General features: G+C 34.0%; 1 protein-coding gene across 17 annotated transcripts in view; it reads left to right on the forward strand.

Moving 5' to 3' along the window:
* Positions 1 to 6,695: 6,695 nt before the first annotated feature.
* The window catches only part of LOC101888405 (ryanodine receptor), a 99,956-nt gene continuing 93,850 nt past the window's right edge, over positions 6,696 to 12,801 (forward strand). For all 17 annotated transcript variants that reach the window (XM_020034632.2, XM_020034636.2, XM_011298255.3 and 14 more), the window contains exon 1: positions 6,696 to 6,830. The gene's annotated coding sequence lies outside the window, so the exon portion shown is untranslated. The remainder of the gene's footprint in view (positions 6,831 to 12,801) is intronic.

Genomic DNA, 12,801 nt, shown 5'->3' on the forward strand with positions numbered 1-12,801 from the left:
TTCCGATAATTGCTTTGATAATTAGAAAGCAAATGATCTATTGCAAATTGGTGAATATCGGATCATATATCTTGTCGTTAGTAATATACGCCATTCAGAACAATTTTGGTGTTACTGTACAATGGCTTCGAAGCACCTCCGCAAATGTTTTACCAATATGGATAACGCTCACAAATAGTGTAGGTTTATACCTCATGTAGCAAAACATTGTCTATATAGCTCCACGTTTTCCTATAGCCCCCGTATAAAAGTACCTACCATATAAGGTATTTTAGGAACTTACACCACATTTTAAACGGAATTGCTTATAATTCGATTTTTAGATTTTATAATGGGTTCTACTTCTTGTGGCAAAACATCGTCAAAATAGATCCACGTTTTTCTGTAGCCCTCATATAATGGTACTTCCCGATATTCGGCATTTTGACGACTGAGATCACACTTTCTAAAGCATTTGTTAACAACTCGGTACTTAACATTTCTAGCGGTTTCTACCTCCTGTAGAAGAAACTTGTCTATATAGGTCCAATTTTTCTTGTAGCCCCTATAACTAACTGTACCTCCCCACAATTTAAGCCACATTTTTTAATGAAATTGTTTGATATTCATACTCAAGGTTTGTAACTGGTTCTACTTGCTGCGGCTGAACATTGTCTATGTATATAGGTTCATGTTTTCTTATAGCCCTATACAGCTGTACCTCGCCCTCAAATTCCGTGTAAGTTCACATTTTGCTAAAGCCCTCCATGTTTCAGTACTTTCCCATATTTGCTATTGTGATAATTCTAGTCATATTTTTGAGGGAGAATCCTTTAAAATTTGGATGAAGAGTTCGTAATGAGTTCTGTCTTCTGTGACTGAAGACTGCTGGAACAGGCTCATTATTCCTCCGATTATTTGGTATTTTAGTAATTTTAGTCGCATTTTTTCAACAGATCTTTTCATACACTCCACCATCGAAAGGACGGTACATTAAATTTGTCATTCCGTATTTAACACCTCTAAATATTCATCGTAGACGCCATAAAGTACATATATTCATGATCATGACGATGTCCGTCTGTCCGTGGTCTTCGAATTTGTCTAGATAATTAAAAAAAATAGTATACATTGGTCCTCTTCCAAATTAATTTGAATTGGAAATTAAGAGTTTTCAGTACAGTAAAATCGATTGAAGAAATAGTTATTTAATACCTGTTCACTGCGGCGTATAGCACCTATATAACCAGCTGATTATTGATTATTTTGAAGATTTCGAAAGCATTTTCGAAAATTTAAGTCCTTTTACAATAAACGTTTACTATTAGCATTATTCCCCCTATTTGAGTACTTCTTCTATCATTTTTCTGTATTTCCCTTTGGGTTATCATTGTAAGGACATTTGGTGGTGGTGTCGGTCATTTTAGTTTCTTTGAAAATCTTTGTTGCTTCTTCCAACTGAAGTGACTACAATTTCATATTCTCAATGAAGTTCCAGGTGCTGGTTTTCTAGGTTCCAATACACAATTTTGAAAAGTATGCAATTTCGAGTCAGAACTCTTTAAATCAGAATTCAAAAACAAAAGAACTAAGCAAAGTCAACTGTCGGGCGGGCCAACCATTTAATACCCTACAACACTATAAAATATTGTTAGATTATATAGGCGTGGTACTCGAAATAAAAAATAAATTCCATTCGAAATATCAGGGTTCGATACCTAATTTTCGAGTAGCAATGCAAAAAAAATAATTTGTTAATTTTCAATTTAAAACAAGTAAGCAAAGGCTGTAGTCGTGCGGGGCCTACCATGTGATTCCCTACAACACTACAATATGTTGGAAGCCCCTTTATGTCTAAATCCATTTTGGAAGATTTCGCTTTTGCAATTATGTCACGGATGGTTTTGGTTTTTTGGTTCATTTGAACCCCTAAATATTTTGCGATCATCTCCAAAAGCAAGAGGTGTATCTCCAAATCAACATCAACATGATTTGCTTGTCTACAATATTTGATTATATTCGTCAAAGAAATCAGCATAAAAAAGTAGTGGTCCATTCTACCTGCTGTCATAAACTTTAACTTCATGCGAGATTTTGTGTCCTTTGGCTTCTATTTGTGACCATTATAACAGCTGCAAAATCAGGAACATTGCGGGCATCTTTGAAAATAATAGGCCTAGATCTTCTGAGCCTAACCCTACCCTTGTAAATATTTTCATGAGGATCTGACGATAATTGCAGTCTGTATATAATAACCCCAACCTGAGTTGTAAGGCAAAAAAATATTACAAAATATACACTTCAAAATTATAAGTCAAATTGAAAAAATCGCATGCGATAAAAAATATGAAAAAAAATTAAAAATGTCACAAAATACTACAAAATCTATATTAACATCATTATTGACATATTTTTCTGTGATTTTTTTAGATTTTATACTTTTATACGGTTTAATGGAAATTTTGAGTTTTATTTCACACAAATGTTATGGTATATTTCAGCCACTAAATATTATCTGATGACCATACAAATTGGAAGGCTTCTGCCCAGCCCTAAACTCTAGCCCCATTCTAACTTTCGCATCGATTGGTCTATAATTGCGATCTGTAGAGCAACTGCAAATTTTTTTAATTTTAAGTTAAAATTAAGCATTTTATGAATAGTGTTTCAGCGTTTTGAATTATCAAAAAAAAAAGTTACTCCACAGCACCAGTTCAATAGCACGTGGCAAATTTATGTATTCAAATGGTTTCAAAATAGTCCCTGCAAAGTATTTTTTGAATATATTAAAAATGCTTCTGCTTTTGGACACTTGAAAAGAAAACTATAATATATTTTTAACACACACACACCCCTCTTGACTCGGTTTCTTCGAAAATACATTTTGAGTATTGTAATGACATTTAAAAATGTACACGGTCTGTGTATCTTACAATGTCAATGTTTGGCAGCTAACAGTTTTGAACGGTCTAAAAATAGTACCGAACCGAAATGCTACCACATACTGACGAAAGCCTGTGCCGACATTTCTATTTAGTTTTTACCACCAACGCTACCTCATAGCCCCGTGTTCTGCTGTTAGCTCGGCGATGGTGCATCCAAGCCAATATAAACAATATGTGAATGGATCGAAGTGTAAATGTACATTGGTGTTTGTGTACGTGTACAACGATTCGATTTAATACTTGTGAAGGTCTACTACATTCAAAATCAAATAGTATTCACATATTCTATTCATAAATTCTGGTTATTCATAAATATTTAGCTTCCGTAGAAAGTGGCAAAGGACAGAGAGAATGTGGCCGATTTTTGGCAAATGTTTTCATTTTCATTCAAAAATTCTTACCAAACCCAATGTCAAACGAACTATAAACATAGTATAAAAATATTTTTTATGAATATAATAGTGTGTTGTCATCCATTTTTTTTTTTTTCTTCTAAAGTAAGCAATGTTAAATATTGGCACTTCGAAGTTAACAACCAAAAATCGTATCTTTCAGATTATCTACTAAATTTGAAAAAAAAAATGGTTATCCGTTTATACATACTTTCATTCAGTTTTCGCGGTTTTTAAATATTTATTCAAAATCAATGCAACAAGTTATTTGTTTTTTTTTTTTTTTTTTGATTGTTTTGATAGTAATTCTGACACTACAAGCCAAACGGGTAGAGCTCTATACTTGCAATTTTTCCAAAGTTAGCCTACTTTGTCTTCGTGGTACCATGATTTAGTGTATAAATTAATGGGTGTAATAAAATTTTTTCAAAACACCATGTCATTTTTCACAATTCCCACAGAAAATTTGTTTCATATAAGAAACAAGCTTATCCAAATTAACGCATTTTAGAAACAAGTTCGAAGTATCAAATCCGAAAATAGCTCTCAAAATAGTTTTATAAAGGAACATTAAATGCATGGTCTCGTGTTCTAAGAAAATTTCTTTAGACAATGGATATAAAACCTCAATAATGCCAAACATTAGTTATTATTTATATAAAATATGCCACTCGTTATACGTAAGTATTTATGATATAAAGTTATTTTTATATTTATACTAGCTGGTCTGATCTGCGTTGCCTGCCAGTAGTTTTTGTCTATTGTGCAGATCTTTCAAAACATAATTATTCACAGATATGGCTGATATACGCCGTGGACTTCAATGTTAGAGTTAGGGACCTAAATGTGTGGTGTGCTATACAAATCCATTATAAATATATATATCAACCTTACCCCCATGTAAGGGCTCAACTTAATTTGTAGTATTGTGTTAGCAAAATTTTCCAGTCAAATGAGCAATAATTTGGAATTTGCTGTGTTTTGAACACCTCATTATTGAGGGCAGAATGATTTAAGAACAGCCAAGGTTAACTACTCTTTTACACCCATTACCATAGCACCTCAAACTGTGCGTTAGAGGGTCCCCACACAATGTCCGTCTGTTTGTCCGCCAAAGGGTTAGACATCGGCGGACCTGGGGGATACTGTTATATGGTGAAAATACATAAAATGTGTACCTATGTTGAAATTTTTGTGTAAGATTTTCATCCCCCAAAATAGCCTGAATACACATTTTTATTCTTTGAAATATGTGGTGAAGACCTTCGAAATGGTAAAATCAGGAGGTACCTTTATATGGGCACTACTCCGAAACATCGCCACAACATTGAAAACTTTCTTCTACCCCGTTATAATTCAAGATAACAAATAAGGGCCAAATCAAAAATTTGCTGAAATTAGTTTGAGAAATAGGGCTAAAATAAAAAATACTTGAAGCACAAAATCCATATTTGATACAATGGTTTTATATGTAAACCATAGGACTATATCAAATTTGCAATTCCATCGTAAATTCTGCGAAGTATATAATAAAATAATTGAGGCCCTTTGTGTATGTTTAAGGTTATACATAATGGGCTCTAAGGTTATACATAATGGGCTCTAAAAAATTGACCGGGGAACTCAAAACACCTTCTGGGATTTTGATCTACGAACCGAACTTTATCCTTTTCTGCCAAGAGAAAATTTCGAATTTGTCTGAATCGTTAAAATCAGACCAGTGGTTCTTGAGTTATAAGCGTAGTAACTAACACAACTTCTTTTTATATGTATAGATTAAAAATTGATTTATAAAAGTTTTCTTTGCCTTTTTCATATTGACAGCTTGGAATTGAAAACGTTGAGTAAAATATTATTCAAATTTGTAAAATTGTTGAAAAATGCATATTTAACAACCTCCGACTGATGTAGTATAAGAAAACATAAAAAAATCTGCTCATTATTGAAGTAAAACCCTCCACCTTGGAAAGGAGGATGTATTTAATTTGTCATTCCGTGTGTAACACCTTTAAACGTCCGTCGTACGTGTACAAATAATGCAAAAAGTAATCGAACCACATTCAATAAATTCAGTAAAGTTTGCTCTAATATTTATGTACTAATTATTGAAACATCGAACACACCTAGTGTTAATACCGTCCTTAATAGTCTTGTCTTACTGTTAAAATTTCTTCGCTGGGAATTAATTACAGAATTACCCCAAAATTCGACTACCACACAAGTTAAACACATGTATTTATACGAATGTTACCAAAATTTCAAAGTTTAACAATTTCTTGAACAGTTTTTAAATTTTTGTATAAAAACAGAATTGAATAATACAAAATAATCCTAATCTTTGTAATTAAAAATAGGACAATTGAGTGAATTTTAAAAATTATCAATTTAAATTTTTGTTCTATGAAAATGTGAAATGAAAATTTTTTTTAAAGGAAAGAAATGTCAAATGAAAAATTGTATAAAGGAAATATTTTTCATTTCATATTTTCATAGAACAAGAATCCACCCCCTGGCGTATAAATTTACTAACATTAGCTCTGTTCCTTTGCGTGCAAGAGTCTGCAACTTTTACCAATTGTTGTACCTTTTCAATAGATACCAGTTCCCTAACTCGAAAAAGTTGTAAATCGTCCAGGCAAATGGAAGAAAATACAAACAAATGACGTAATTTTACGCATTTGCTACACAAATTTCGCAGACTAAAAGCTTCTCATTGGTATATTGTATATATTGGATTTGCCTCCTAATTTTGAAATTTTTGCTAGTTTTCGAATTCATTACTTTTTGGGTAAACGAGTTCTTTCAGAGTGAGTTTCAATATTCTTTTATTAGATTTAAAAAGGATAACTTTAATTTTATTCGAAGTTCTGAAATTTCTATACTTTGCCACACATTGTATTTAAATTGTTCTGATTAAAAAGATAATACTGTAAACACATTAGCTAACAGATTCGATTATTTGATTCTCTTTCTTTTATGAATTGGTATATATGTAGGTAACAAAAGAACGAAACGTTCGCACAGTTTGATACTCTCAGACATTCTCCCAAAGAGAAAAGCATTCGTTTATTTACCCCCCACCCACACACCGACATTAGCTTACGTTTTCTTTTACCACACTTTCGGTTTGGTGTCAACGAAAAACAGCTGATATAAGAACCTGAATAACCAAAACAATTTAGGAGCAAAAACAAACCCTTTATAAACACTCCAACGAAAAGTCCCTCTGCGCCACCCGCCCTCTCCCAAGAACCACACCAACTCGTTGCGTTTTCATGTTGCACTGTAGCCAGAGAATTTGGGAAAAACGGAAAATACGATAAACAACAGCAGTGAAAGAGCCAAAGCCATAAAATCAAATACATTCAAACAAAAAGAGCAGAAAGAAATGCCCACATCCACAAACACAGCCATCCATCCGTCCGTACACTGGTCTGAACTGTTTGTCGAACGACTTTTCAAACGCTTGCGAGCACACAGCAAATTAGTCTAAAGAGAAATATCGACACGAAAAGTAAGTCGCCTCCTTGTGGGCCATAGTGAAACGGGTGTCTGTGTGAAATCCAAGTGAAGTGAAATCTATATGTATACCTAGAAATCATGGAAAACGTGGAAAATCCATACAAATAATCACACGAACCGGAGTGTAGTGCGTCCACGTTACACGTGTGCAAATAATCGAAATTGATTTCGCTGTGAATTGATCTGAAAATCCTTTTTTTGCTGGACGAAAATTCAATATTTCAAATTTTCTATCAAAGATTATGTGAATTTAGAAAATTTTCACCATCCCAGGCCACTGCGAGTGTTATTTTTGGCATGGTGCGAGCTGATCGGCCAGTATTCGGCGGTCGGAGCGTCTAAATATAAACACACGAATAGCTCGCGCTGAAGCAGACATTTCATATGGCAACGAAGAAAGTCTAGTGAAAAACTTGTTGAAACACATTCGAATCTATTTGAAATAAATTGAAAAAAAAAACCAAAAGTAGTACAAAAACAAAACAGCTTATAAAAGATTTTGTGTGAACCAAAAGTATGTGGTATCTAGCCCTAGTTGCTGTGCTGAACTTTCAACAAAGAATCGGACCCCTGGATTACTGGTTCTTTGTGAAAGTTTATCGGCAAAAAACAAAAAGAATACAAAAACGGTGAAATCACTTACACAAGGCCAATAAGGACAACAGCAAAAGTGCCATAATATTTGACGGTTTACGTTTTGCCAATAACTTCGCGTCCTCTGAATGTATGTTACGAATAGCAATAACATAAAGGACATACAAACCATAAGGGAAGAAAAATAGATACTTCATTCTCTCTCTCCGTTTCGTTACGACTTTCACCAGCATTTTAATGGAGAGAACTCCCAAAAGAGTGCGAGAGAGTTACGTTCGTCATTTACCGGCATACAGTTTGAGAGTAACTGGCATACAATAGGCAAATGCAAGGTTCAAAGTGTCACCAAATTAATTCTATGTGGCCAGCACAAATCCATCAATTGTTCAGCATTTAAAGAACAAGTGCTGACATTTATTTTTAAATCACAAATCAGCTTTTTTTCGCCTCGCCGAATATCCTCTTCAACCACCAAAAGTGTTGAGTATTCTTAAAAATATATATATGTGCATAACTACCTACAATTTTTTGTGAACATTTTTGTCTGTCACCGACAGCTAACTGTGAAATGAAAGAAATAGGCAAACCCATTCGTTCTCTGGTATTTATTATTCAATATTGTCTAAAAATGTGCTCACAGTTAAGGCTAAAGCAAATGTTGCTGTGCGTTTACGTCAGATATTCCTACTTGTACAGGCGCACATATGAGAGTACATACATTTCTATGTATCTTCTTCCTACACAGCATGAACGCCGAAAATCTCAAACAAAACATATTGCTAGACATTGTAGGTGTCTGTCTTGGATTTTGATTCGCAAAACATAGGGGATATGTGATTACCACATGGAAAAACAGGCATACATGGCTACAAAGCATTCTATGAGTCTTAAAGTCTTCAAAGACCTAATTTGGACTGGCCTGAATTGGCATTAATGCACAAACATTAAAATATGTCCACTATATTAATCAGCGTTAAAGTGCATTAAGCAGAGATATAAGAAGAATTTATATCGCAGCAGAAGTTCTTCAAATACCAAAGTCATCTCATTTCATAATCCATGTCCATTTACCAGGGATTATTCTTGCCCCACGTGCATATGCATCTTCTAAGGATATAATCAATATTCGGGCGGAGGTGGTAAGAAGTATTGTGCATTTTGTGAGAAACTGCTTATACTTGTTGTGTATTCGACTATTTGTTTCGATATTAACTAACATTCCGCACGAAAAAGAATAGCTTTACAATTTCCACCATAGGTTAAAATCAGAGTTTCGGATTCGGGCTTTTGCTAATATTTCAGTACATATATAGATCCCAACTGCGGGTAATAATATTTGTTACTCCTAATTTTTTTACGCCAACATGCAGTATCTATCTGGAGGCAAAGGAGAAGTAGAAACTATTGGTCTTTTTTTTGGCGAAATGTTTTGACGAAATCCTAATCAGTTCTCATGAAACTCTCTGTAACTCGGTAACCCGGTCGGTAGTTTTAGTCTTTAGTGCATATTTTTAAGGCATAAAAATTCACACATCTGGCTCATATAAGTGGCACAATTATTATTATAAATAATGACCCGACTAAATAAAAATAATAATCACGCATGAGAAAAATGCCAATACATGTTCACAAACCGGTCGTGACCTAAATAATATAGTACATCTATTAAAAAGTATATATCAGCTGTTTGTGATAGTCCCATGTAAGAGCTCAGCTCAATTTTTAGCAATGTAAAGAGCTTAGAAAATCGTGCCGCGTGGTATTTAATCTTGTCCACCTCAGAGAGCAGAATGATTTTAAAATATGCCACTTTATTTACTCTTAGCACCCTAAATTGTTCCGTCATTATTATGTGGGCAATATTCCAAAATATATATCCATGTTTAAATTTTTCTGTAAGATGGTTCAATGTAGCCTAAATACACATTTTTAGTCAAATCGATTGAAAAATGTGGTCAAGACCCTCGAAAAAGGTAAAATCAGGAACTACCTTTATATGGACGCTACTCCGAAACATTGACCTACATTGAACATTTTCTGCGAACAGCTTGGTTTCTTCTCCCTTTGAAGCCAAGATGTCAAAAAAAGGCTAAACTAATTTAAAAATTTGGCCAAGAATTCGGAAATAGCTGAAATCAGGGAATTCCTTCATATGGGGGGAATATATTCCTTCATATAAGTGGGTCTATACTTATAATTTTTTATACCCTCCACCATATCGTATCTCATCGAAATAATAATGTTAGACCTAACAAAGTATATACATTCTTGATCAGCGTAAAATTCTAAGACGATTTAGCCCTTTCCGTCCGTTCGTCTGTACGTCCATCCGTCTGTGGTAATCACGCTAAAGTCAAAACGAATTAAGATAGGAAGCTAAAATTTTCCACAGATCAGTTTATTCAAGTTCAAGTCAAGTTCTAAGATGGGCTATATAGGTACACGACATTGTATATCCCCCATATAACGGCACCTTTCGATTTTCGGTATTTTGATGATTTTAGCCACATTTTTCAATGTAATTGTCTAATTCACACAAGGAGTTCCTTGTGAGAACTTTATCCCCTGGAAGAGAATTGTCTATATAGGTCTACGATATCGTATAGCCCCCATATAACGGTACCCCCGATGTTGGGTATTTTGATGATTTGAACCACATTTTTAAATGGAATTGTCTGAAATTCTACACAAGGATTTCTCTGTGAGTACTTTATCTCCTGGAAGAGAATTGTCTCTATAGATCTACGTTTTGGTACAGTAACCATATAACGCTACCCCGAGATATTCGGTATTTCTAAGATTTTCGCAACATTATTCACCGGAATTGCATAAAATTTCGTATTTGAAGTCCGGAATCGGTACTATAGCCTATGAAGGAATATTACTTATCCAGCATCACGTCTTTGCACCCATATAAAGGTTTTTATTAAATCGTTATTTTTTTGACATTTTTTAGTTCTTTCCGAATGGTACTTGTTTAAATTGATGTTTTCTTCTTTCTACATACCCAAATTACCAAAAGCTGTCTAAATTAGTTTAAAAAATATGGAGCTATAAGCTATACCAAAACGTAGACCGACATTGTCCATGTTTTGTACAAATGTTACCACGTGGAACTCATAGGCCTGTAACAAATTTAAAACTCTATCTTTAATTTTGCGAAGTATAGAGAAAAATAGTTTAGGCTCTTTGTGCATGGTTGACACTATAAAATGAGCCCCAAAAAAGTTTGGCCTGGGCACCCTAAACCCTTTTGGGATTTTGACCTACTGACCGTCCGTCTGTCTGTCCATGTATTTTTGTAAATAAAGTACAGGTCGCATTTATTGCCCGATCAAGATAAAATTTTACAAAAAACTTTTGTTTGGTTCAAGGACGAACCCTATTGAAATTGGTGATATTCGGCCTAAAATTAGATATAGCTCCCATCTTCGCCCGGTTTGCCTTTTATTGTGCACCAAATGTGTAATATTAGTCCAAATAGGATAACATTTGGCATATACAACCAAAATTGGTGGAAATCGGTTCAGATATAACTTTATATTTGGATATATCTCCTATATTTATCTTTACCCAATTTCATGTTTATTGTGTCTAAAAAGTGCAAAATCAACTCAAATGGATGGATTTTACTGTATAATACGCAAAAAAAAACGATCATATTTGGCGTGTTTTAATTTTCATAAATAAAAAGCGTTTATTTATTATATGTAGCTCTACTATGTATGCAAACAAAGACCTACAATGGTAAAGACTAGACAAAATGCATTCTTAACAAATGGTTTGTGTCTACACTATCTAGAATAACAGCTTATGACAGTGGCATGTTAATTTAAAAAACACAATTATAGAAAACAATGACAAATAATAGTTTGAATAATCCAAAATTTTGGTTTCAAAATTCAATTCCATAGACTTTCCCAAATAATTGCATATCGCCTTAGCGGTTTAAATTACCTAACATTGGTAACTATGTTGTTCCGATATCATAACAACAGAGGTATTTACACCTGGTGACAATATTTTGACTCTGTCTTGTCCCATCTTTATACTTCTCTGTCTTTGATGCAAAGTGGTGTAGGGTATCGTAAAGTCGGCCTAGTCCGTTTTTGGCCTTTCTCTACTGTTTCTTACTAAATTTCCAATTGCCCTTTCGTTATTTTGAATATTACAGTAACAATTTCTAATGAACGGCGCAATAAACCTAAATTAGCTATAAATTGGTCATTCAGGTTCTTAGTTCTCTGTTCAAACTGTTTAACCCTTTGGTACAGCTAGATCCAGGACTTGAAATAGGTTAAAGGTCCTTGATATATTACGAAGAGTTCGCCACGAATAGAAAACTATTTCGTAATTTCACAGGTGTGAGCTTGTTGCTGAGTAAATTTAAAACAAGTGAAACCACAAATGTTGCCAAAATATATAATATTATTTGAAAAGTTTTGCAAATTTACAGTCGAAATTATGTGTCGACAGAATTTACCTTCATTTCTACATTGGAGGAAACAGAGGTGTGTTTAAAACCGTGTGGATCCGTAGTAAAATGTTTGTTAGATTAAAAAAAATATAACATAAAATATAATATAAGCAAAGACTATAGTCGTGCGGGGCCGACAATGTGATACCCTGCAACACTACAATATGGTAGAAGTACCCTTATCTCCAAATGTATTTTGGAAGATTTTGCGTTTGAAATTATGTCATGGACACCTGCTCAGATATTACCCTTAGTTTGTTTTTGACCAGAGGCATTTGCCCAATATTTACGCACTCCGTCGTGCTGTTAGTTGTTGTAGTCCGTTTTACAGCTAAATTTAATCCAATCGTCATCCAAAATACTAGACATCTTCCCATTTCTTAACTCTCTACTCATGCAAAATTCTCTGGTTTCAATTGTGTGATCAGAATTTTTTTTCTATTTTTCGTTCCCTAAATATTTTGCGATCCTCCCCAAAAGCGAGAGGCCCCTCTATATCTCCGAATTTAGACTCATCTATATGATTTGCTTGTGTACCATATTTGGTTATATTCGGCAGCGAAATCAGCGTAAAAATTCCAGAATTTCGCCTTTTGTATATTTTGGATTCCACCTGTATGTTATTTTCAGCGTTTCGATAGAATGGAAATGTTGGTATTTTCCACACAAAAGTAGTGGTCCATACTACCCGCTGTCCTAAACTCTAGCTTCATGCGAAATTTCGTGTCCTTTGGTTTATATTTGTGACCATTATAACGGCTGCAAAATAAGGAACATTTTAACCCCTTAACATATTGCGGACATCTTTGAAAACAATAGGTCTAGTCCTTCTTCTAAAAATTTGTCACAAAATACTACAAAATCTATATTAACATCATTATTGGCATCTTAT

Source organism: Musca domestica, unplaced genomic scaffold (assembly GCF_030504385.1).
Source record: "Musca domestica strain aabys unplaced genomic scaffold, Musca_domestica.polishedcontigs.V.1.1 31, whole genome shotgun sequence".
NCBI classification, from domain to species: Eukaryota; Metazoa; Arthropoda; class Insecta; order Diptera; family Muscidae; genus Musca; species Musca domestica.